This window comes from Megascapheus bottae, chromosome 30, assembly GCF_031878675.1.
Source record: "Megascapheus bottae isolate mThoBot1 chromosome 30, mThoBot2.hap1, whole genome shotgun sequence".
In the NCBI taxonomy this organism is placed as follows: Eukaryota; Metazoa; Chordata; class Mammalia; order Rodentia; family Geomyidae; genus Megascapheus; species Megascapheus bottae.
This window is the reverse complement of record NC_143538.1, coordinates 9,762,888-9,789,018: the sequence shown is the minus strand read 5'-3', so window position 1 is coordinate 9,789,018 and position 26,131 is coordinate 9,762,888. Positions and strand designations below refer to the sequence as shown.

General features: G+C 40.3%; 1 long non-coding RNA gene across 5 annotated transcripts in view; it reads right to left on the bottom strand.

Annotated features, from left to right (window-relative positions):
* Positions 1-26,131, bottom strand: part of LOC150044403 (uncharacterized) — a 66,303-nt gene that overhangs the window by 1,016 nt on the left and 39,156 nt on the right. For all 5 annotated transcript variants that reach the window (XR_016533191.1, XR_016533188.1, XR_016533192.1 and 2 more), the window contains exons 8-9: positions 16,969-17,100; positions 1,418-1,568 (exon numbers count right to left, since the gene is read on the bottom strand). This is a non-coding gene — a long non-coding RNA (uncharacterized LOC150044403). The remainder of the gene's footprint in view (positions 1-1,417; positions 1,569-16,968; positions 17,101-26,131) is intronic.

The window sequence follows — 26,131 nt, the reverse complement described above, 5'->3', positions numbered from 1 at the left end:
AAATCAAGTCTCACACTGTGCCGTCATTCCTGGTAGGATGGGATGATTTCAGGGCAATGAGGCTGTTTGGTAATCTTGCCTCTCCCCAGCACACACACACACACACACACACACACACACACACACACACACACACACAGAGAAGTCTCTTCTTAGAGACTTCACAGAATTCCAGCTAGAGCTGCGCTAACTTGGAAAAAAAAAAATAAATTCTGGTTGACCAGTTGACCCTGGTGTTGTGACTCATGATAGGATTCACCATTCAGAGTCTGTAGACTTATAGCCAATTAAGACAGCCTGAGAAGATCAAGTAAGCAAGGATATCTTCACCACAATAGTATTTGTGTCTCCTTGGTTTCAACGTACATTCTAATGAGCTTTCGAAGCTCCTTCAAAAATTGGTACAGGGTCTCTGAACTCACACATCAGTGAAAATCACTTCCATCCTTTGTCTCTTGAGGACCACCTGTCAGTGCTAGAGGTGGTTTGTTCCCAATTGGTTTCAACAGTCATGTTCTAGGCAGAGGCCTATATAACATCATTTAAAAGAGTATGTTGGGGTTTGTTCCTTAATTAGTGCTTCTCTCAATTCTCTCGGTGAGAGTAAATATATTTGCTCTGTATACTAACCCAGACCTGAGGATCACAGGCTGAAGCTGGCCTGGACAAAAGGCAAAACCTTATCTGAGAAATAGCTGAAGCAAAATGGGATGGGAATACGGAGCAGGTGAATCAAGTGGTAGAGCAACTGCCTAGCAGCCACAAGGTCTTGAGTTCAATCCCCAGTACTGACAAAGGAAAGGAAGGAGGGTGGGAAGAGAGGGAAAGGAGGGAAGGAGGAAATAGCTACTAGATGGCTCTATTTGGAGTTGAAACAAATCTTCCTAGCCAAAGAAGCTTAAATTAGGCACCTATCCCTTTAAGGATACAAATCAAACACAGATGGCCTATTGCTTTTATGACCTCATTGTCAATTACTCTAGATGGAGCATGCATTAATTATTGAAATATTTTCATAGTATACAAGTTTTTTAGTGGTTACATTGCTACAGATAATTTCAACTTTCTGAACAGGAGCTGGTGTAAACCATGTTATTTATGAGAATTAATCTCTTGAATGTTGGAAAAGACTCCAAGCACAGTAGTGGATTTTTGTTTTCCACTTAATGAAGCCAAAACTAGAAATCTTGGCCTCTCTGTTTGGAAACTGGAGTTACGCTAGCATTGCATGCAATACTTATATTCTGCCAAAATCTATTTCAGTTGTAGTAAATTTTGATTACTGGAGTTTCTTTTATTATTTATGTTGAGAAGATAAAAGTAGTATTGAGAATAGTCCTTTTCTATTCAGTGTGTAAATTGCATTAATCAAATATCCTGTTTTTAAACATAAACATTTTTAAAGGAAACAACTGACCTTGTTTGATGCTTTGAATTCTTGTAGATATTTCAGTTCAAGGCAATAAACATTTTAGATGATGTGGATAGTCAACACAAGTATTTAGACTTCTAATAGTGCCACAGATTTATTTTGGATTGGTTTGGGTTGTAGTTGTTGTTGTTTTCTCCTGGTATCGCAAATAGAACACAGAGGATGTTAAGTAGTAAAAGTGGTCCAGCCAGGCACTATTCATAAGACTGAGATCTGAGGATTGTGATTCAAAGCCAGCCAGAGCAGGAAAGTCAGGGGGACTCTTATCTCCAATGAACCACCAGAAAACCAGCAGTAAAGATGTAGCTTACAGTGGTAGAGTGCTAGCTTGGAGCCAAAAAAGCAGGGGGGTGGGGAGAGGAAGAGTGATCCAGCAAAGCAGTGCATTCTAAGAAGGCAAGTAGAGGAAAACCTGAGAGGTGCCCTAAAGAAAGATTTATAACTGACTGCCAGTGACTCAGGTCTATAATGCCAGCTACACCAGAGGCTGAGATCTAAGGACTGCCATTTCACATCAGCCTGGACAGGAAAATCTGTGAGATGTAACCACCCTAAATCCAGGAGTGGATATGTGGCTCAAGTGTAGAGAGCCAGCTTTGTGAGTAAAAGCTAAGGGACAGTATCCAGACCCTGAGTTGAAGCCCCACTACTGGCATCAAATAGGAAAAGAAAAGAAACGCTTTTGGTGTTCTCCATCAGTCTGGTGAACACATCTTCGTGTCCAGAACCATTATTAAACTGCCAGACTCCAGCTGCGGGAGCCCAAATTGCTCTTCATTGAAATAGGTCCCCTTCCTCTTGGGGAATCCCAGGCAAAGTTATGAACAGAGAAGAGAAGCTCCACTCACTTGCAAGTATAAGTAGAGAAGAAAAAAGGGGTCTAAGAGATGGTGGTAGAAGTGTGATTGACAAGTAATGTCAATATAACTATCAAGATATTAAGTATGCATATATAGCCCAACAAATACACTGGAAGTACTTATGTTAGAGAAATACAACCTACAAGTACTGCTTATGTAATGCATATCAATACATGCGTGAGTGAAGTAAAATGTGTATATCATAAAGGTATTATTTATAACCATCCAAAAGTGGAGGAAACCTTGGTACCCGTTCGTGAACTCAAGACATTCTTACTTAAACATACCGTGGAATATGCTTGAACCAGTTAGAAAAAAATGGCATATACGTATTCGTCTAAACATGCTTCCATGATTGATCATGAATAGAAATATCAAGTGCGCAATGACATATACAAGATGTCCAAACAGTACAAGAGCGAGAACTCATTCATGTACCCAATGCTATGGACATGGTATTGGAAATATAAACACAACTTTATAGGAATAAAAATTTGTGGCTCTATAGACATAGATTAATATGTATCTATGATATACAAACGCTTAGCCTAATTTTGATTATGTTCTAAAAATTTAGTGCTTGTGATTGTATATAGAGATTCCCTTCTTGAATACTTGTTTGTTAAACACGTCATTTGAAATATGATGTAAAAACCAATGTTAATAAATTCTTTAATTAAAAAAATGGTGCTGCAATAAATATGGGTGTGGAACTATAATTTTTCACTTTTTGAGGAGTCTCCATGCTGATTTCCATAGTAGGTACAGTACTTTCCATTCTTGCCAACAATATAAAAAGGTTCCTTTTCTCCACATCTTGTCAATGTTGGTTATTAGTTTTCTTAAAGATTTTCAATCTCCTTTATCTTGAGCGATTGTTGTTCTTAATGCACTATGTGATTTGCCTTCTCCTTTGTTGCCCTTTGGTTAATCTCATATTGTTACTGTATCTGACTTTGTTACCTGGTATATTGGAAATATGTTTATTTATTTATTTGTTTATTTGAAATAGGAAAGGGAAGGGGGGAAAGGGGAAGAAAATAGGGACAAAAACATGAGAAGGGTATCAATGTGTGAGAAGTAATGTACCCACTATCTGGTGAATGTAACTGTAACCCTTCTATATATTACCTCAATAATAAAAAATAAAATGAAAAAATAAAAAAATTCTCTAGATTAAAAAAAGGATTGATCTCTTCAGGAAGGAAATGAACTTAGGGTGAATGAGAGAATTTTTAATTCCCTGGGCTTAAGGAACATGTTTTTTGTTCTTTTTTTTTTTCATTTACTTGTGGTAGATTTTACTAAGTATAGGCTCCTTACACAAATAATTACTTAATTGAAACAAAATAAGTTAAGATTAATAGTTGAGGATAGATGATAGATGAGACAGAGAGAGAAAGAGACAGGGACAGACAGACACACAGACAGATGGGTAGACAGATAATAGATAAACGGAGAGACAGATAGATACACAGACAAAGAGACACACAAATGGACAAACAGGCAGGCAGCCCGCCAGGCAGGCAGGCAGACCGAACAATCTGGCTCAACTTCTATCACTGCTCCCATCCAGTTTGATGCAGGATTACGAATGCAGCATGAATTGGTATAATCATGGAGTCTCCACCAGTCAACTACTTTGGCAGAATGGAAACTGAATGGCATGCCACTGAATGACCAGTGCAAGAGAATCCACCCTACTATCATCCTTAAAAGGAGCCTTGTGAGGCCAAAGAAGGGGCAGAGAAGGTCCGGGAAGGGAAACCAATTTGAAATAAGAACTAACTACTGGAGACTGGAATGCTTTTTAGGTTCTGAAACCAGTGGAAGCAGATTATTTTTGAAATGAGTGGCTGTCCTACCTCTAGAACCAATCCGATTCCAGGGGACAAGTAGAACTAAGGCAATCTGAATATAGCTGATGGGATGATGACTGTCAAGGGAACAGTCTTTGCTCTGGACTCTCTGGCCTTTGTTCATTTAAGACCATAATGGTTCACACCTATAATCCTAATGTACTCAGTAGACTGAGATATGAAACCAGTATGGGGCAGGAAAGTCTGTAAGACTCTTACCTACAATTAACTAGCCAAAAGCCGAAAGTAGAGGTATAACTCAAGTGGTGAGAACGTTAGCCTTGAGCAAAAAGGCTAAGAGACGGTGCTCATGCTCTGAATTCAAACCCCATACAGACACACACACACACACACACACACACACACACACACACACACACACACTAAAAAGAAAGAAAAGAACTTGATGCTGTTCGGGGGTCATGCATTTATAAGAAAGATTCCAGCATGTAAGAACAAAGAGAATATTAGCTTACTATGCTCGCAGAGGCTAGACTAATCCTTTAGACACTTTGAAAGAAAATCAGAACATGAAACCTTAAAGACAACATAAAAATCCTTGAAAAATGCTACAGCTGTTATCCTGGTAATCGGGTACTTTGGTGACTCTTCCATAGAGACGTTCTACATTTTAAATAAAAGAATCATTTCATTCTTTTTCCTCAGGAATTTGAAAGTCGTCACCACTGTCACTGGTTTATAAAAGTGTTTCTCGGAGCCCAGAGTCAAACACTATCAGCCTAACACAGAGCCTTGCAGGAATCACTCTGGGAAAAGGGTGTTTAATGAATAACTTCACAGTAAAGGGCTTTGAAAAGTTCCTCTAAACATTAGACCCGTGCTCTCTTTCTGAAATACATTAACAGTCTCCAGAAGGCTCGTAGACGCTCGCTGACCCTGTCAGACAGACTTCAGAAGTCGCTGACATTTCCATTCTGTCACAGGAAAAGGTTTCTTCTCAGCCTTCGCCCCTCCCCCCTCCCCCCTCCCCCACCCCCTCCCCCATGGGGGGGCTCCATTTGGAGATGGCGTTGACTGGAATTCTGCTGGAAAGATTGATAAAGCTAAGCAATCGGAGTTATTTCCTATGCATGAAATTGATTAAATGCTTCACTAAATGGCTTATAAATTTGTTTCTCATATTTCTGTCACCCACTGAAAAGATTACAGAAAGTCAGCCTATAACCATGTTGTGTACAATACCAAATTACAAAAGGTTGTAAAAACTAATGTTTTGTTTAAAAGTTTTGAGCAGGACCATATGCCTGCAGTGACCTTGAGTAAGCTATTTTAATTCAAAACATTTCAAAGAATAGAAAAGGGCAGAAATATGCAACTACATAACAAACCAGAGCGCAGAGGTGGGTAGGTAGGCCCTATCACTTCACGCTAAACCTCTCTGGGATTTTCTGCCAGGGTGCTGCAAAAAACCCTCTCTTAAAATCAATCGCCTTGTGCCTAGAAAAACCAGGAGGCACATGTGGAGTCAATAGAGGATCTATTTACAAAGGAGATGAAGCAAAGCCTTTGAGACCTCCCAAAGCTGAATCTGTTCTATTATTTTTCGTTCACAAGGATACATTTCTAGCCAGTTTTGAGTCTTGTAAGGACATGTTAGGGCTATGTCAGAAAGAGAGAGAGAGAAAAAGGGGGGGACAAGAATTAGCAGGGTAGGTAAGATTATTTTCTTCTACTTTGAGGTTTGGGGTTGGGTTTGAGCCTTTTACACATCTTTCAAATGTCTATTGTCTCCCTTCTGAGTGAGAATTCCCTCCCACTGCTGAATAACCAGAGTACTACATGGCAGTGAGGGTTGAAGAAGAGATTTCTAAGCGAGTAGGGGATGTTACTTGGGAAATTAATCTCTTTATTTATTTATTTATTTATTTTCTAGCAGGGCTTTCAAGAAAAGTACCTTCACTTCTACAGGGAAAATGATATTCTTTCAGGACATTTATAAGACATTGTGTCCTCAGCCAAGAATTAACATTTGGTATCAATGCACAGTTCTGGAAGGGAACTTACAGAGCAGGAATTTTATAACCAGTGGTGGGCTTAAAACTTCTACAAGCCTGCTCTCTTGTAGTCTGTGTCACCCCCCTTCACCCTTAGAAATTGGATGGTGGAAGGAGGAGAATGGGACTTGACTCCATTGGTAGAATACTTGCCTAACAAACAAAAGGTCCTGAGTTCAAGCCCCAGTACCGAACAATAAATAAACAGCCCCAGAACAAAGATGATCAGTACAGCGTTGAGGATCCAAAGACTAATGAGATAATAAGACCAGAGTAATATTATCAATGCAAGAGGAAGACGTACACTGAAGCCAAAGAGTCAAGTCAGGCTGCCTTGTTTTCTCTTTGAAAAGAATCAGGATGGCATTATCTCTTACAGGAGAAAACACAATGTAATCTCACTAGTAAAACCCAAGTTCTGTCTTGATTTTCTTTCTCTACTCCTCCTCCCCCTCTCCTCCGCCTCCTACTTCTCCTCTTCCTCCTCCTTCTTCTTCCTCTTGTTTTTTTTTTTATATGAGTCCCTGTTTTGGGACATGTGTCAATCATTCAGAGATGACCAACCAGGCCATCAGCAGTTAGATAACGTATTTAGCTCTTCCAAGATGATTCTTCTTGTTGGCATTGACACCACATAAGTAATCCTGATGCTAGGTACAGAAGGTTTAATAAGTGACCATGAAGAAAGTGGTTTCTGACTGGGTAATACAGAACTAGCTTCTGCATGTAGGCTCCTTGAAGACCTGAATTCATGACTCCTGAAATTTGAGTTGATCCTGGACTGAGAATTTGCAAGAAGACAATAATGATGATGATGATGATGATGACATTAATTATTGTTATTATTTTATATACAAAGGCTCTGGTGGTCACGTCCCTTGGCTGTCCTCTCCTCTGATCGATAGTCATTTGTTCATAGAAATCATTTTAGTCTATTCTTGCTCACTTGATGCCAGGAGTCTTGTGGGGTTTATTGTTGTTGTTGTTGTTGTTGTTGTTTGGTTTGGTTTGGTTTATAGATTCTGTATTAATACAAGAATCATGCCATTGTTTTAAACCTCCTCTTCACAAGGGTGAATTAAATTTGGGTCACGTCTGCAGACTATTCCTCCTTTGGAGAAAGCTTAGCGAGCTCTGAGCTGGTCCCTACAGGATAATGACAGGCATCTCTACACTTCTGGAAGGAAGTGAGTGCCACTTCCTCCTCTGGATGATATGTTATCCTTGGCTGTGACATCTCCTGTCCTGGCTAAAGCATGTTATATGTTCTATAGCTTTTAAAGTTGGCATTGGTGCCAGCCTCTAGTGGATTATGCCTATTATCCTAGCTACTCAGGAGACTGAGCTAAGAGGATCACAGTTCAAAGCAAGCCCAGGTAGACAAATCTGAGAGACTTTTATCACCAATGAAATGGAAGTATTATAATCCAAGTGCTAGAGCATCAAAATTGAGTGAAAAGGCCAGCTAGAATGTGAAGTCCTGAGTTCAAACTCCAGTAGTGACTCAGGAAGGAAGGAAGGAAGGAAGGAGGGAAGGAAGGAAGGAAGGAAGGAAGGAAGGAAGGAAGGAAGGAGGGAAGGAAGGAAGGAAGAAAAGAAAGAAGAAAGAAAGAAAGAAAGAAAGAAAAGAAAGAAAGAAAGGGGGAGGGAGGGAGGAAGGAAAGAAAGAAAGAAAGAAAGAAAGAAAGAAAGAAAAGAAAAAAAGAAAGAAAGAAAAGACAAGAAAGAAAAGACAAGAAAAGAAAGGAGGAAAGGAAAAATACCAAGTCTTATTCCTCATCATATTCTCAGAGCCCCTGAGATGGAGTGCCTAAGGGAATTCAGGAAACTATCTTTTTTTCTTTCTTTTTCTTTTTTTCTTTCTTTCTTTTTTTTTTTTCTTTTTTCTTGTTTTCTGTGAACTCCACAGGTGATTTCAAATCAGCCAGATAGGAACCCTAGCCAAAAAAAGCCAGGCTTGTCTTTGAGAGCAAAGTCTTCAGGTCTTGAGACCGCAGCCTGTTTCTGAATACAAGGACTTTCTCCCAGTTAAAAGTCCCTTCAAAGTACCTGGAGTCTCAGGAGACACGGGAATGCCCTCTCCAATAACTTTGTCCAGTAATTGGTCTATTGATTGCTAGTGTCATCATGTTTTAGTATCTATCAATCCCCTCACTCTATTACCCAGCCCCCAACAATAAAAAAAAAAAGTCATTGTTTATTCATTGTGGTTCCCAAACTGGTCCTCTCAAGCTCTCCAGCTCCCTGCTGGCGGGCGCCGATAAGAATCAGCAGATGATCAGACACACACATTCTTAACATGACTGACCCATGACAGCTCAGAGGGCAGTCACAGCCTGTCATTAGAGCACAATGCTTGGCTTTCTTCCTCCTTATCTGGCCCAGATGATTTGGAGATTTTTATTAACTTGTGAATGACTGAAGATGTCATTAGACCTGATGGAGTGAGAGTTTGGGTGTTTTGTTTTTTTTTCTTGTAAAGTGGGGATAAGTATATGATTTCCTAGTAGAGGGGATGAGCTGGCGGATGACACAGCAAAGATGATCTAAGTGACATTACTTCATTACAGTTTGAAGTCTGATTGATTCCGACTGGGACTGGAATTCTGTGGAGAGGCACATCAGCTTGTTTAGAAGCATGTTGGAGGAAATGGGACAAATTTGATCAAGGAAATAGCAGCCTATAAAATCCAGCAATTTCTATTGTGCTGGGAGGCTCAATTCTTCCCAGCTAACAGCAAAAAAAATGAAACAAAACAATTTTTTTTCAGCGTAAGGCTAGTAAAACCTCTAAATGTTTCTTAACCTATGCAGTCATTAAAGTGTCTCTTGTTTCTGTGTGCCTTTAATTTTCACAGCTGCAGAATTGCCTTGAAAGAATCAAATTAGATCTTTTGAAGGCACTTAAATTGCAACAACCTTATGGGTATATATACTCACATACACTCTCTCTTGGACTTTGCCTTTTCAACTGGTCTGTGTATCCTATTAATGGGCTATCTCAAGGAAGTACTAATCATTTCAAAAATTTAAGACTATAAAAAGCAAGCAGACTACTTTCATTATAACTGATTAGATTGAGAATAAAACACAGAGGAGATGCTCAATAATTATGATAAGGATTTTTTTTAGAGAAAAATCTCTTGTCTTAGACACACACACACACACACACACACACACACACACACACACCCCTAAGAGAATAGTCACAAAAGGTGCTTTTCATTGCCATAAAGTCTTTGAAGTTCAATTTGACTTGATTCCTCTTTAGGGTTCAGCCTGGAGCATGTCAGAAGGTGGCCCAGAAAGTAGGTTTACACTGATTTTTATCAGCTAGGATAATTCAATTGGCAAAGGAAACATCTATGACTAGATGTATCTCAGATGTTTCTAAGTGTTTGATAAATTTTACTATTGTCAAAACACAACAAAATTAATCGGGTCTCATAGTTGTGGAAAACTATTCCTCATGAGAGAAAATGGTTACCTTGAATACCTTCAAAGACTTTTGCCTCTGGAAGTGTGACCAAGATTTAAATATGCTTTAAGCCAAGTTTGATTCTCTTACATAGACTAATTATGAAGTTTTTCTTGGTATTTGTTTGCCCAGGGGGTGGTGGATTTTATTCATTCCATATTATGTTAAAGAGGATAATTAGTTTGTATTTGCAAATTAATTGAATACAACAGTTTTATCTAACTCAATTGTTGCCTTTCTGAGAGGGACCAAACACAGGATGGAACCTAAGGGAAAGAAAGAGTTAAAAACCCAGATGTTTATAAAAACCCAGATGTAGCCTGTCAAACACATATCGATGTTTTTTTTTTATTACTATGCTTTTTTTTTCTTTTTGCACCCAGATGTTTGGTGTCATGTAGACACAGTCTTAATCTGTTCAGTCACAACTACAGTGTTTCGAATATCACTTGCCAATAATGGAATTCCTTCTCTGCAAAATTATCTCAACAAATCCTATTTTCATTCATTTCTAGAGAAAGAACAAGGAGGGTTTCTCCAAGAACAAACAAAAAAATGCAATGTCTAGCAAATTTAGGACACAAAAACATGATCTAGAATGGTACCAGAGTCTTTTTATTAGAAAACATTTTATGTCTGCATTTTTAAATGATGAAAGAGAATTTGACTCCTCTTCTGATTCTGACTAGAATGGGAATTTAATTTAAATCATCATGTACATGTCGATTGAAATTCTAGTAAGTAGCTCTTGAATATAAACACCAGCCACCCTCTCAATGGCTCCTTCTGAACTTACTTTCACTAGAGATTAAAGCCAGGTGGCCATGGCTCACTCCTGCCATCCCAGCTACTCAGGAGTCTGAGTCTCCTCTAATGTCTGAGGATTGAAGTTTGAAGCCAGCCTGGGCAGGAAAAATCTGTGAAGTTCATATCTCCAATTAACCACCAAAAAAGGCAGAAGTATAGAGCTGTGGTCCAAGTGGTAAAGTACCAGCCTTGAACAAAATAGCTCAGGATAATATCCAGGTCCTGAGTTCAAGTCCCAAAACTGTCACAATAAGTGAGTGAGAGAGAAGTTTAAATATGTATTGTATATCCCCATTCAACCAATCACAAATTAAAAAGTTCCAAAAGTTATAATGTGCCAAGTAGTGACTATATGACAGAATGGTTTGTTTTTTAATTTCCTTGCCAATATTTCCTAAACAAAGCAGTATTAAAACTATTTATATAGCATCTGCATTGATTTGTGCCCGTATCATCCCAGGGTGGTTTAATATTTAGAGGATGGTCTATGTTTCATTTAAAAAACAGGAAACTAGGCCCAGGAATATGGCTTAGTGGTAGAGTGCTTGTCTAACATGCATGAAGCCCTGGGTTCAATTCCTTAGTACCACATACACAGAAGAAGCTGGAAATAGTGCTATGTCTCAAGTGGAAGAGTGTTAGCTTGAGCCAAAACAGTTCAGGAGCAGTGTCCAGACACTGAGTTCACACCCCAGGACTGGAACCCCCACCTAAAAAAATAGGAGACTATTTTATATAAGGGACTGAGCAAACCCAGATTTTTCTATCTCTGGCAGAAGTGAAGGCACTCCTTTAAAGATATTTAGGAAGAACTATACTTGATTATTTCAGGAGAATTTCTGCTGTAAGCCTTGGCTGGGAACATTAAGTCTTAAGAATCTAAAGATTTGATCGCGAACCTCAACCCTTCCCATTTACTGCGACTTATGGGGTACCAAGGGGTCACCATAAGTATTACACTGGAACAGGCTGAGTGGGTATCTCCTGTGCATAAATCACACACAGGGTGGATGCCATATGTCAGCTCCTCTGCGCTTCTGCACTTCCCTTGGCTGAACTGAAGAAGCCATGTTTGTTCAGTAACTAACTCACTATAACCAAACCAGTGAATCACAATGCCCACAGACAACAGGACCTTTTGGCCTTACTGTTGGCCAACTGGTCAACTTCACTTTGTCAGGCTCACACAACTCTTTTCCCTCCTGGCCAAGGGCCTTTGCAGATAGCACCTGTGTGATGGCTATTGAAACAGTCTCGTGATGTCTCTCAGGGGAGACTGCCTTCATGGCTTTTTGGTGTGTTTTTAATTTTGATAGTAGTGAGTTGTTATCAAAGATCAAGTTATTGGCTTGCCTTTTTTTTTGGCAAGTGAAATAGGTTTCTAAGTGAGAAATCAACTCGCCCATTTGTAAAATGCTCACTGCAAAAAAAAAAAATCTGACAAATATTTCAACCTTATACATTTTGGCAAGAACCTCAAAACCACTGGAAAAGACTTCTCAAATTTTGGGTTGGACATGGAAGACACTGAAAGATTGGTAAAGTACAGAGAAAGGGAAACAATAAATCAAAGGAAAACAACTTGGTTCATTTTTAAGTAAATCCGTAGTGTTAGTAAGCAAGCAATCAAGAAGGAAGAGAGATGGAAAGAGAAAGAAGGAAGTAAGGAAGGGAAAGAGGGAGGAAGGGAGGAAGGAAGGAAGGAAGGAAAGAAGGAAGGAAGGAAGGAAGGAAGGAAGGAAGGAAGGAAGGAAGGAAGGGAAGGAGGGAGGGAGGGAGAGAGGGAGGAAGGAAGGAAGGAAGGGAGGAAGGAAGGAAGGAAGGAAGAAAAGAAGGAAAAGAGAGTGCGACCACACCTTGGAATTTTTTTTTTCAAAGTTTAGCCCAATGTTTTTCTCCATGGTATGACTCTAATGAAGAATGAAGGATCATCAAGTTTTCGTTCCTTTAACTCTGAAGTCCCAAATCACTCATTAGCCTGTTACTTAACTGAACACTTATTCCAAAGAGCCCGAAATCAGTACAAAAGGAAACAAATAATAATTCAAAAAAAAAAAAAAAAAGGGAAAGATTCCTAGGGCCATCATAGAGAAAGGTGTGTGAGTTGGAAGAAAGCACAGTACAGAAACCCATGACAAGTCATGATAAATGGGTCGTTATAAAATTCATGGTTAGGCGGCACCAGGCTGGGGATAATGCCATTCGTCATGGCAACCCTCGGCCACTAACGAGCCCTCATTGTATATTCATGTTCATGGTGCTTCTCTCTTCCCTCCCACCTCGAGCTAGTGCCTGGAAATAGCTCTACCTCAAGCTAAAGCCAAGCTTAGGCCTTCTTCTTCTTTCCTTTCTTCGGTTTTTTTTTTTCTATTTGTTATGTTGCAGCAATTACACTGTAAAAGTGCTACCCAAGATTGATTGCTCTGATCTGTAGTTCAATTGTAAATTAGAATACACATCCCCCCCCCCCAGGGACACACGGCCCTTATTTGTGATTAAGGGTGGAAAAAAAGAAGCCCTATAATAGACTAATAGCTAAAAGTTCTCTCTCTTTTACTTTCAGGCAATTAGCTTGATGAAATGGCCTCTTTTTGTGTACCCTGGAAGTGTAAACCGATATCATAATGAAGTATATGATGTTTATTCTATTATTTTCACCTTGCCTGGTATGCAGGAATGCATAAGTAATGGCTGCTTTGTCTAGTACAGTCTACCCATGTGCCAGGCAACTAGTTCTTAAAGATGCAGGGTCTGCTTTCTAAGCTGGGTTTCCTTCCATGAGAAGGACTCAGTAGCAGAGACAGAAGTGATTTTCTCAGGTAGGGTCGGTCCAAAGCATAATTCTGGCATTGGAGGGCCATCTGATCTCAGGGACCACTAGGCACCAGCTAAATATCTTCACAGATCTACCTAGATAGTCGAGGTTTATCTAGTTAGTTGGTACTATGGGAGAGGAAACTACTCTTACACATACAGGGTCATTTTGATTATTTTTTTAAATGTGTATTGTAACTCCTACCTTAAAACTGAGTCTTGCCTTTGCAAGATCCACTATTCTTTTTATCCTCCAAGCCTTGGGGTTTGAACTCAGGGTCTTGCACTTGTGTGACAGGTACTCCATCTATATGATTTCCACCTTTCACGTTTCTCGTGGCAAGAAAAGCTCTTCACACCACCACCATTCCCCAGGTTCTTACACTCAGGAGCCAAAGGATGGTCCAACCAGACAGCCAATGAATCCACGCCCTTGTAGTTGATGAATGAATTACCAATGAAATCCATTTCTGTCATTTCTATGTGATTCTTTCGTATCTCTCTTCTTTTCTTTTGTGATGAGGATGGAAAGGTTAAGAAGAATAGTATCCCCAAATGTTATAACAGAACAAAGAAATTAAGAATAAAATTTTCATTTTAAAAAACTAAAGAAACAAAAAAGCAAAAGTAAAATTGAAAATAAAAAGAAAAAAGAAACTAGAAGAAATTCATCCCAGTTTAATATTGTTTGCTTCATGGTAGACTCATGTTCTATATCTCCACTTTACTTTCTCTGCAGGTTAGGAAAAGTTGATTTGACTCACCAAATACTTACTGGATGTGTGTATTATCTCAATTAATTAACAATCTATCCTCACCAGTTTAATGTGAATCTAATTTGAATCTTTTAGTCATTTTTATAGCAAATCATCTCAGTTATTTTCATACTGGCTTATTCATTTTTGAGATAGTCTTTGATTTTTTTATGTATAAATTACTTGCCCTCTTACTAGTTGTTCTGGCTGTTTCCAGGTTAAACAAAAAGTCTTTTTAACAAGATTTTAGTTACTGTGTTCTAGAAAGTGACTCTGAAGCTAAACAAGTTACCAAAATACTACAAAATGAGCTACCAAGAAATAGCTGATGAAAATTCATTTTCTACCTTCCTTCCTAAAAAATTAATTTTATGTATCTTTAATCAATGTTATTTGGGAGGGACTAACTTTTAGCTTCTATAACCTTAATATTTTATAGCCTTAAATGTTAACACCTTGAGCCTTTACCCTTGGGCCTTTGCTAAATTATAAGTCTAGATGTTAAATGTACATTTTCACTGCTATTAGAAATGGTTTTCATCTTTGCAGTCTTGTATGGTGAACATTCAAAGGATAATGACGCTTGCTTTTGTCACCTATAACATTTTTTGTGGGGGGGAGGCAGGCATACTTCTTCTATGATAAGTTTTTTTAGTAAAATGGTCTTATCAAAGGAAAGACTCGAGAATTTTCCAGAGGTTGGGGACAGGAGGAAGAGAAATGGGAAGAAATTAGCCAATGGGTGCAAAATTGTCACAGAGAGGAGAGGTGAGCTGTAATGCTTTGTCGCATAGCAGAATAATTACAGGTAACAGCAATGCATTTTGCTATTTCAAAATGGTTGGAAGAAAAAGGATAAATGGTGGAGAAGATAAGCGAACTGCCCTGATTTGATCATCACATACTACATACAGGTTTCAAATCATCCCATTTTACCAATACATATATATATATATGTATATGTATATTTATTAGGCTTCAATTATTCTATTCTATGTGTGCCTTGTTTTCAGAATAACATTTGGAGATTTTCCGTATGAACAATATTATGAAATTGGTCAGCGGAACGATTTTAACATGATTTTCAAGGTAGAGGGGATAACTTACAGCCCAGAAAGCTAATATGACTTTTCCAAAAATCACACATTAGTAAAAAGCAAAAATTAAGCCTTATCCCCAAAGGTTTCACTCCAAAGATCTGAGTTCTCTCTGGCATACTAAGCTGTCTCTTGCTGACAGAGGCATTCACCAGGAACAGAACTTTTTTTAGGACCTCCTTGGTCTGACAAAAAGAAAAGAAAAAAACAAGTGTTGTAGTCTTGGTGCATGCCAGCTTTACCTGGGCAAGATGAATAAATGAGGTTTGCTTTTGGGCTCTTGAACCCAAACATAGTACTTGGGTTTGAACTCAGGGCCAGGTACGTTCCAGGTAGATACTCTTATCACTTGACACGTGTCTCCAGCTTGAAATTGGAATTGAAAAATATGAATGTACCTGAGCATGCAGGTGTGGGTCCACCCATCCCATACTCTGCAACAAACAAACCTGGAACGTGCAGAACTGACACTGCATTGTTAATCCCTTACCTAAATTTACGAGGCATGGTCTATATGATATGACGAATATCTTATCTACTGTATACACCCTTGCTGTAACATTGAAGCCACGCTTTAGATGCTTCAGGTGCGAAGTGAAAACAAAATGATCTGATTGTTTCCTTTTGTTTGTATTTTCTGTGCATTGCACCTTTCAAGACTCAGCAGTTGGAATATCCGAAGAGTTGCTTGAGTCTTTTCACCAAAGGTTTCTGCCAGTCTTCACTCAAGCTATTTCCTCAACCCTGTCTTTAACCCATGTCACATCATCCTATCTAAGTGACCAGACACAGTACACTAATGGAGTCAGCAAAAGGGTCGCTTGGCCTCTGACTCATTCCCTTTAGCCCGCCTTCCTCTGGATTTATCTCCACACAGGAGATTTCCTTTCCTTGATAATAGCCTCTGCCTTTTTGGAGCGAATGATTTGCATAGCCACAAAGAATTTGTGCCCGGATTCTAGTGGACACCCCGAGTGCCAGAAAGTCATTTTCAGAAGACTTAGAAAAGGAAGGCTGGGTTGTTTTTTGAAAACACACACACACACACACACACACACACACACACACAATTAGTATCAAGCCAGGGGCTCACGCCTGTCATCCTAGCTACTCAAGAGGCTGAGATCTAAGGATCATGGTTCAAAGCCAGCCTGAGCCTGAACTGTCTTAGACTCTTATCCCCAATGAACCACCCACAAGCCGCCACAAGAAGTAGAGCTTTGGCTCAAGTGGTAGAGCACTAGCCTTGAGTGTAAAAAGCTCAGGGGCAGGGCCCAGGTCCTGAGTTCAAACCCCAGGACCAGCACCAAAATAATAATAATAATAATAATAATAAATAAATAAATAAATAAATAAATAAGTATCACTTCATCCAGAGTTGGTGACCTGGCATGAGGATGGTTTCTTGCTGGAGAGGTCTCAGAATGAAAATTGTACTAAAGAACCACGCTAATACTAATTCATTGTTCTAAACATAATTGCACCAAAGCAGAAAACAATAAAACAAACCGAAATGGCAAAAAAATCATAAAGTGATGTGTGATTTCCTATGAGAAACTACAGCAGCCTGGACTTGTGACAGAAAAGAAAAAGAAATTAGCCCTAAACTCAGGAACTCAGTACAGTATACAAATACTTGTAAATCTCACATGTAGCATTTACCTCACTCTGTAGGAAAAATAAGGATATGAAGTACGATGCTTTTATTAATCCACTCAGTAGTTAATTCAACAAATATGGAACCCTGAAGACATCATCATAAAGTCCATATCACCTCTGCCTTCATGGAAATAAGTTTAAAGGAGATGAGTGTTCTATAAGTATCCCACCAAAGATAAAAAACATACTCACAAACTAAGGATAGAATGGGATTGACTGGTGATGGAGACCTGATACCACTCCGTGCTTGAGAACAGAATATCTTGCAATTGACCCCTGAAGAATGCGGATACAGGTGATGCTGTCCAGAAGGCAGACGTGTTTCTGCAAAGAGCACACACAAAGGTCCAGGGGTCACCTTGCAAGTCAGAGAAGATTGCCTACACCACCATGACTGCCCCCACCTCCGGGCCCGGTGGAGGAATGGAATGCGATGTGGCCCAGACAAGGATGTAATTGTGCAAAGCCACATCCGTGTGGATCTTATAGACCTCACCCCTCAGTTAGAGATTTGGGATGCCACCTTAACCACAAAGCAAAGCAGTGAAGAGCCCTAGGCAGGAATGGTATGGTAGAAGACTGAGGGCAGCCTGCCCGACGAGGGTGTTTCTCTGTGTTCAGTCAGGAGCTGCTCCATTTCTTGGGAAAGAAGCATACTTTTGTCCAATACCAACCACCAAATATGGTGGCCTATTGCCTGTCCTACTGGAGCAGATGTGATCTCTCTCTCTCTCTCTCTCTCTCTCTCTCTCTCTCTCTCTCTCTCTCTCTCTCTCTCTTTCTCTCTCTCTCTCTCTCTCTCTCCCTCCTATCCATGTCCAATGGGAAAATCTGATAAGACGTATGCAATCAGATACTGTGCTAGGTCTTAGGAAATGGAGTAAGAGCTTGGCCCTAAAGCTGTCACGTGAGAACTCACTCCCCACATCTTGAGATGCTGACCTAGGCCACACAACAGGTTCTGGTGTCACAACTGTACAACCCTGATTAAGAGTCATCACTCACCCACAGACCTCTCGGGGTTGTCGATGGGATCATCCATTGGGTGTCAGGATGGAAACAGCCCAATCTCCTTCATCACTTTGATAGAAGATGTTTCCTTAGAGGCTGGGGATGTGGCTTAGCGGTAGAGTGCTTGCCTAGCATGCACGAGGCTACAGGTTCCATTCCTCAGTGCCACATAAACAATGTGTACATGAAACAGTATCAGTGTGCTGAGCCAGGTGCCAGTGACTCCCACCTTTAATCCTAGCTACTCAGGCTATGATCTGAGGACCAAGGTTCAAAGACAGCCAGGGAAGAAATGTCTGTGATACCCTTATCACCACTGAACCACAAAAGACCAGAAGTGAAGCTGTGGCTCAAGTGATAGAGTGTGAGCTTTGAGCATAGAAGCTGAGAGACAATGTCTAAGCCCTAATATTACATATAATATAGACTAATTTATATTAATACACACCTAGAAAGGAGTGCGTGTTAAAACTGGCAAAGTCTGAATACTATGTTCACAGTGCCGAAATCGGTCCCTAGGATTGGTTATGCAATATAGTTAAGTGAGGTGCTTTCATTAGGAGAAACAGGGGAAAGAGGCAATTTTTATAACTTCTTGTTAGTTTTAAACTATTTAAAATAAAATGTACAGCTAAGGATGAGGGTGAGTGCTAGAGCATTTGCCTAAAATATACTGTAGATTCTCCCCTTGAGCACCACAAAAAGCAAGTAGTTACAATTTCCAAACAAACTCCTCTGGTGTATTTACATAGATAGACAGACAGACAGACAAACCGATTATCTGTCTTGTCTATATGTCAAGAATATATAAGTAAAATAGATGTGATTAATAATGTCACATTGTACACAACATACAGGAAAAGTGGAATCTCTGTCCTGGTTGATACTCTTTTTTTTTTGCTGGTCCTGGGCTTGAGCTCAGGGCCTGAGCACTGTCCTTGGACTTTCTCAAGGCTAGAGCTCTACCACTTGAGCCTCAGCACCACCACTTCCGGCTTTTTTTTTTCTATGTATGTGGGGTACTGAGGAATCGAACCCGGGTCTTCGTGCATGCTAGGCAAGCATTCTACCACTAGGCCAAACTCCCAGCCCCTGATACTCTTTTTATATGATTGAGTTAACACCATTTGGGTGTCATTCATGCATGTCCTCAAAATTACGTTTTCAGGAATACATTCTTAGTAACTAGTATCATCTCCTTTCCTTTTCTTCTAATTCAAGGCATCCAAAGGCATTTCTGTCCTGTAGACTTTGGAAGACCAGAAGCAATGACAAGCTACTGAGAGCATCCAGCAAATAAATAAATAAATAAATGAAATAGCCCCCATGCCTTCAAACGTCTGTCTACCTAACGCTGTCCTTTAAAAGAAAAATAAGGCCCATTGCAGAAAGAGATATTCTACATAAATAAGACTGAAAGGAAGTCCCAGAATTATTTTTTAAAGCTAATGATAATAATTAAACATGATAAACTTTGAGCGTGTTTCCAGAGTTTTATGGTACACCTTCGACGTCCTGCAGTTGGCTAGTTATGAACCCTATTCGGGTCATCACATGAAAAACTGGAGCACTTTTCCTACTAGCCAGGATAATTGAGAATTGCCAACAAGAAATCCATATTCCTGTAGCTCAAGGCAAAATTGCAGTGTATCTCAAAACCTCTTTCAACGTGTAAGTTTTCAAACAAGACCTCCAGTCTCCAATGCCATTCAGTTAATAAGCTGTCGGTAGTCAACAGGATAAAAGCTATGAAACATGAGGTAAGCTTCCGTAAACATGAAATCATACTCGAACTGAACTGCCTTCCTCCACACACTTCCTTCTTCTTCTTCTTCTTTTTTTTTTTTCTGGAGCTTGGAAACTCTTTAGGGACATGGGTGACACTGTTTCAATGCTCAGAACTTCCAGAGTTGTGAGAACTCATGCAAATCAGCTTTGCCTTCCTGTTAAGAAATTCATCGTTGTTTCTAGAAGTTTCGGAAAGGACGCATGGCCAGGTATAGGAAAAAGGAACCTCTCTGTTCGCTCAGAAAACTCATTAAGGAAAAGCATCCAACTTTATTTCTTCGGGAAAATATCCCCAAGCTATAAAGACAGGACAGGACAGAGACTAAAAGAGGCAGAAGAGACAGGCAAAAATGCTGTTACACTTTGCTTCACAGATGTACTGAGTCAAAGAAGAACGTATCGTTGCCACTGGTTCTCTGTGAATGGAGAGAGGTTCACTGCTACAGTGTTTAAAGCTTCATTCAAAAAAGAAAACCATTTTTACCCATTCCCCCAAAGAGCTAACAATGTCTGCCCCGTCTTTCAGTTCTTTCATACCAGCTATGGCCCACACTGTGCCATTAGAACCAATCACTTTAAGTGCCAAAGTTGTGGAGTGACAACGCATCACTTTATGATGTGAGCATTTTTTTTTTCAAAGTCAATTAATTTTCCCATGATTACTGCACTGAACACAGGCTGTGTCTGTCAGTTCCACTGCAGACTCTGAGGCCTGGGAAAGAAAACAGATTGGACGTTGCTGCATGTTCACTCTGAGACCTGAACTAGATCAACTCTGAAATAGATCCTATTTCAACTTTGTTCATTATTGTGTTTATTTTCATTTCCAAAACAAATGATGAGAGAGTCTTTTCTGTTGTTGTTGTTTCATAATTATTTTATCTTAAAAATATACAGATTGAAGCCAAATTACAGTAGTATGGATGTGCCCAGATATATATATATATATATATATATATATATATATATATATATATGGAGACAGGGGATATATGCACAAACACAAGTGTGTGGCTTTCTTTAAGAAAATGAAATGAACCAGAAAATAAGCCCTTAACAGTAACCCAAGAAATAAAACAAAATCATTTACAACACATGGGATTGTTGTAGGATATGTCCAGATTAAATGGTTTATAGAAGCTATCCGGAATGTGGAAGCAATTACAATGAAATTCATGACTCATTAGCAAACATTCCATACTGCATTTCTCATTTCTGGGTCAAAGTCACTTGGAAATATAGACTCAGGATTCAGATGTTTCGCTGACTTTGGTGCTTGATAGTGGTGATAGTTGAGCCAGACCAGGTCAAAAAGCAAAGACTTCCAAGGTTTTGTTTGTTTGTTTGTTTGTTTGTTGTGGTATTTGAACTTGGGGCCTGGGTATAGTCACTGAGTTCTTTTGCTCAGGGCCCGCATTCCATCACTTTGAGCCACAGTGCCACTTCTGGTTTTCTGGTGTTTAATTAGATATGAGTCTCATGGACTTTCCTTCCAGGCATGAGCTCCGAACCACAATTCTTAGATCTCAGCCTCCTGACTAACTAGGATTACAAGAGTGTGCCAGGGTTCACGGACAACTTTAAGGTTTGAAGTTCTTCATTTCACAGATGATGGCCCTTAATTCTCAAGATAAGTATGAAAAAAAAATAAGACCAAAAGTGTATCAGTACCACAATGGATACTCAGCTGTAATCCTGGAGACTCAGGAGGCTGAGATAGGAGAATTTTGGTTCCAACCCCCCACACACAATATATCAGTAACCATTTAGGAGTTGCTGGAAGGATTGCCTATAAATATAAATATAAAGTAAAAATTCCAACCCACATAGTGGTGAATTTGCGTGCATTCTGCTTGGTATGCAAAATGGTGGGTGAGTTCAAGTACCCAATATTGCATTAATGGGAAACAGATGTCTAAGAGAGAGTGAGAGAAATATTTCATAGCAATGAATATGACATTGACTTTTAAAGGGTTCGTTGTGCTTAGAGAACTTTTCCTGGTCGTACTTTGCCTTGTGTTTTAAAGTAGAGTAGTTTTGAGCAGCCCGTATTAGGAAAAATTACTCTTGTGTTCTAAAAGATAAAAGTATTGAATTTGCTACTAACTTCTAAATTGAATAGATGGAGCAATGATCTGAAAAAGAGGGGGGGATAATTTGAAAATTCTTTGTGTATCAAAGCATTTTGCTCAGCAAGGCAAAAATACACACACACACACACACACACACAGAGCACACACATATGTGTGCCCTTAAGGAACCAAAGATACATTCAGTATGATCAGATGCACACAGCTGTCTGGGAACATGGTACAAGCAAAATCTGGGGAAGAGGCACAAATTACTGAGAAATCAGAGTAAGATGAAACCCCAGAACTAGGAGACTCCCACACGTACTTGCTCTTCTGCAACTCACCCTGTCCTCCACATTATAAACCACCTCTCCAGGAAAGCTTGATGTTTCTCAGTACAATTACTAATTCCCCATCTATACGATCCCCTCACATGTCCAGTCCCAGATACTGGTTTAATCTCAAGGAAAGAACAGGAGCCAGGCGCTGAAGCCTCAGGCCTATCATCCTTGCTAATCAGCGGGCTGAGATCTGAGGATCAACATTCAAAGCCAGCCCAGGAAAGAAAGTTTGTGAGACTCTGGTGAACCACCAGAAAACCAGAAGTGGAGCTGTGGGGCTCAAAGTGATAGAATGCTAGCCTTGAACGGAAAGGCCTGGAGACAGAGCCCAGGCCCTGAGTTCAAATCCCAGGACCAATAACAAAATAAAAAGAGGGGTGGGGGAAAGAAAGAGCAAGTACAAACCTAGCTCTGGGCCAGACATCCTTGCCCTATTCTAGATAACTTGGGGTAAGGGACTAGAGTTGTGTAAAATTCCTTCTATAGCACAGAAAGTGGCTTAGAGGAAAATACCAACCATCTAAGCAGTGATCTTGTTAATCTATAAAATTCATAAATATGGATGGGGTGGGGAAAGTTGAGAGGAATGCACATCAAAGTATTAATGGTATTTCTATCTATAATATTTTGGATGGTCTATGTGTTCCAATTTTTTTTTTCCGTAGTGGGAACGCATTGCTTTGTACTAAGAGAGAAGAAACCCAGCTTACCTGAGGATTAAAAAGTGAATCTCACGGTGGGTGGTATTTGGAGACTAAAGGCTCAGACAAAAAGAGAGGTATTTTTAGTTATGACGGCAGGTACAAAATGCTTACCAAAGAAAGAAGAGCAGCTTAGCAGCGAACCCCACTCAGACCAGAGCAAGACTGCCTAGAAGAGGTCAAAGTTCTTTGAGGTGGTAGTGGATGTAATGTGACTCTGTACTAGGCATGGAACTCCCAGGAAAGAAGAGATCCTAGAGAAAGAAAAGAAAGGCAGGAGTCATAAGAAAAAGAGACCTGATTTTATTTTTTAAGGAATTAGAAAGGCCCCCTAAGAGAGGAAACCAAAACGAAGGTGATTGGAAAGGGCAGAGGGGAGATGGTGGAGGAGAAGCCAAGAAGTCAGGGAAAGGAAATGGGGAGGAGGACATGAGCCTTCTTTACACACTGGCCATGATACCAGAAGGGATTCCTTCTCAAATTATAGCAACATGATGATGAAATAAAAGAAAGATGAGGTGAGACCCAGGAAGACAGAAGAGGAGGCAGGGACCTTAAGCAGGGCTTGAACAAAGCTAGCAAGAACCCAATTTGAAGTTAGAGGATGAGATAGAGAGAGAGAGAGACAGGGGATTGACCTTCCAGAAGACCCTTCTTTCTGGGGCAGACACTCAAGCACTGAGTTGCGTCCCAGTCCCTCAGTGGGTCTAGACAGAAACTCCTGGAGGTTGAGACTTGGGATTTACTAGTAAAGGATGGTTGGGTATTTTACCACTTGGAAGACCTACCCACAAATTCTGCCCCACAGGCAAAGCCACTCTACTGCTTGAGTCAGGCTTTCAGCCCCTTTATGCTTTTTAGTTATTTTACAGATAGGATCTCACACTTGGTGCTCGAGGCTAGCCCTCCAAACATCCTCCTATCTTCTCCTTCTGAGTAGCTAGGGTTGCCGGCATGCACCATTACCCTGGCTGCTACAAGTTCTTTAACAAACGTCTTTGAATCCTGAAATGCCTTTAGAAGCAATAACGCTATTATTCCACAGGGTCCTACCAGCAGTGGGCATTCTCAACCACTAGACACCAGAAAGAGGGAAGTCTGGGAAACAACCTCAGTTTCTCATAGACCCTGTCCACGGGAAAGACCCAATCAGTACTCAGAGACTTGACAGAGCAGAGTAAAATGGTGCCTGTGGCTTTAAGTTAATCAATGTTATGGTGAACCGCCATGCAGAAAGATAACAGAACTAGATAGATTTGGTTCTCTATCCATACCTATTAAATTTATCCCAATCGTTTAGATAAGGGATGACAACATTGTCTCTTGATCTCTTGTTTTTTTCTTTTTGTCTTCTCTATTATCTTTTGTCCCTTCATCCAAATTTCCTTAATATTCTCTCTATATTCTCTCTGCCTCTCTTTCTTGCCTCCCCCCACTAGTCTCTTGCTTTCTCCATGCTTATAAAAGGCATGGAGAAAAAAAAAAACAACAAACCTCAATTCCTTTAAGGAAAACAAAACTCTTCTCATTTCCTTGTTCTTCACTGACTTTATTCCTCCTTCCTGTATGATCTTCGAATCTGGTGTGTACTTTTCAGGTTGTAAAACAAGGAACAAGATACAGTGATGATCTTGGCTCTTGTAGCAGCCTCATCTGGACAGGCCTGTTATTTTTGGCCACCCCAGCCCTCCTTCTGGTTGTGCTGCCAGGGGCTCCAGGAGTCCCAGTAGCCCACCCCTGGGCGTCTGCACACAGCAGCTGCAGCAGAATCTGCACACAGGGTGGTCGGGTCGGGGGCCCGTGGAAGAACTCAAGGTCATATAGGTGGGAAGGCCCAGACGCTGCGGCTTGGAGACCTGTCTGACTTGGACTGGGATAGCCACTGAGCTGATAAAGCTCAGAACTGGACTTTGAGTGTCCCTCCCCCCCCTCCCACCCACCCATGCAGAAGGGAGTCCAGCCCATCCACACTGCCCCCTCTAGAACTGGACCCCAACCACAACAGCGCCGTGCATGGGAGCATTCATTGATAGACCCCTGCTCTTGCCCCGAGGCCCAGAATCACAGAACTGCTCAGCCACAGAACAATGAAGCCACCTCAGGAATGTCAAATGCATTGGCTGAAAGGATCACTCGTGCCAGGCCAGGCCCTAGCAGGTCAGGTCAAGGAGAAGGCCCCAGAGCCCAAAATAGCTCCCTTTCCAGTTGCCACCACATCTAAAATTATACCCTTGAAGATTTATTTCTTTGCCCACTTCATCCTGGTGCGCGGCAGCTCAGGAAGGCAAGCCCATAGAATGTTTTCCCGGAAGCAAGGAAGAAAGGGAGGTGTGGAAAAGCCAGGAAGAAGACCGAGGAAGCTCTGCAGAAGGACAGCAGAAAGGAACCTCTGTCGTTGGGAGAATTAGACCCAGAAGAACCGGGCTTGGTCATACTACCAAGACCCAAACCATTTGCCTGTGAACTTGAACCACGCATGGAAACGATCCTAATAATTTGCAGTTGCCTTTATGTTCCATTATTATGCACTATTATGTATACGTTCAACTTCAAGGGGCCAGAAATAAAGGGGAAATGTATATGGGAAGTCAATTACAAAGAATGACAAGAGGCTTGTATGAGGCTATGGGACTTTGCCTGCCTGCTACAATGGAACTGAGACAAGAAACCAAACACAGGTAATCGGAGCATTTCAATGTTGTGGTTTTCCTAGGGGAACTATTTTCTAAGAAATTCAGCCCAGGAGTATGCATATACCTTTTCTATCTATACAGGATTTTACATATTAAAGGACTTTATATATGGAAGTTTGATTAACCTGACCCCAGAAGATGAAGCAGTAAATAAAATAAAAGTAAATGATCAGGGAGCTATGTGCATCCATCGTTAAAGTCCTTAAGAAACAGAAGAGAATTTTTTAAAAAATGAATAAACCTACATGATTTGAGCCATTTATGGAAACATCACTGTCAGACTTTGGGCAGAGGCAGGAATTAAAATGAGGGACTGAGAAAATGAAGAAGAGAGAAAGGAGCGAGTGACAATTTGAAATGTTTAATGCTGACATTAATGGAATCAATAGCTCATACCTGTCCTTCTAGCTATTCAAGAGACTGAGATCTGAGGACTGAGGTTCAAAGCCAGCACAGGCAGGAAGGAGTATGAGACTCTTAGCTTCAATTAACCACCAAAAATCCAGAAGTGGAACTGTGATTCAATGGCTGAGTGCCAGCCTCGGGTATAAAAGCTAAAGGACAATGTCCAGGCCCTGAGTTCAAGCTCCAGTGTGGACTGCCACAAAAACAAACAAACAAATAAATAAAATAACCAGAGGCTAGGCCCTGAGTTCAAGCCCCATTACTGCAAAAAAATAAATGAGAGTCTCCATCATAATGAAGAAAGTATTTAGGAGAATGAAAGCTCACTTTGAAATGCCTTGATT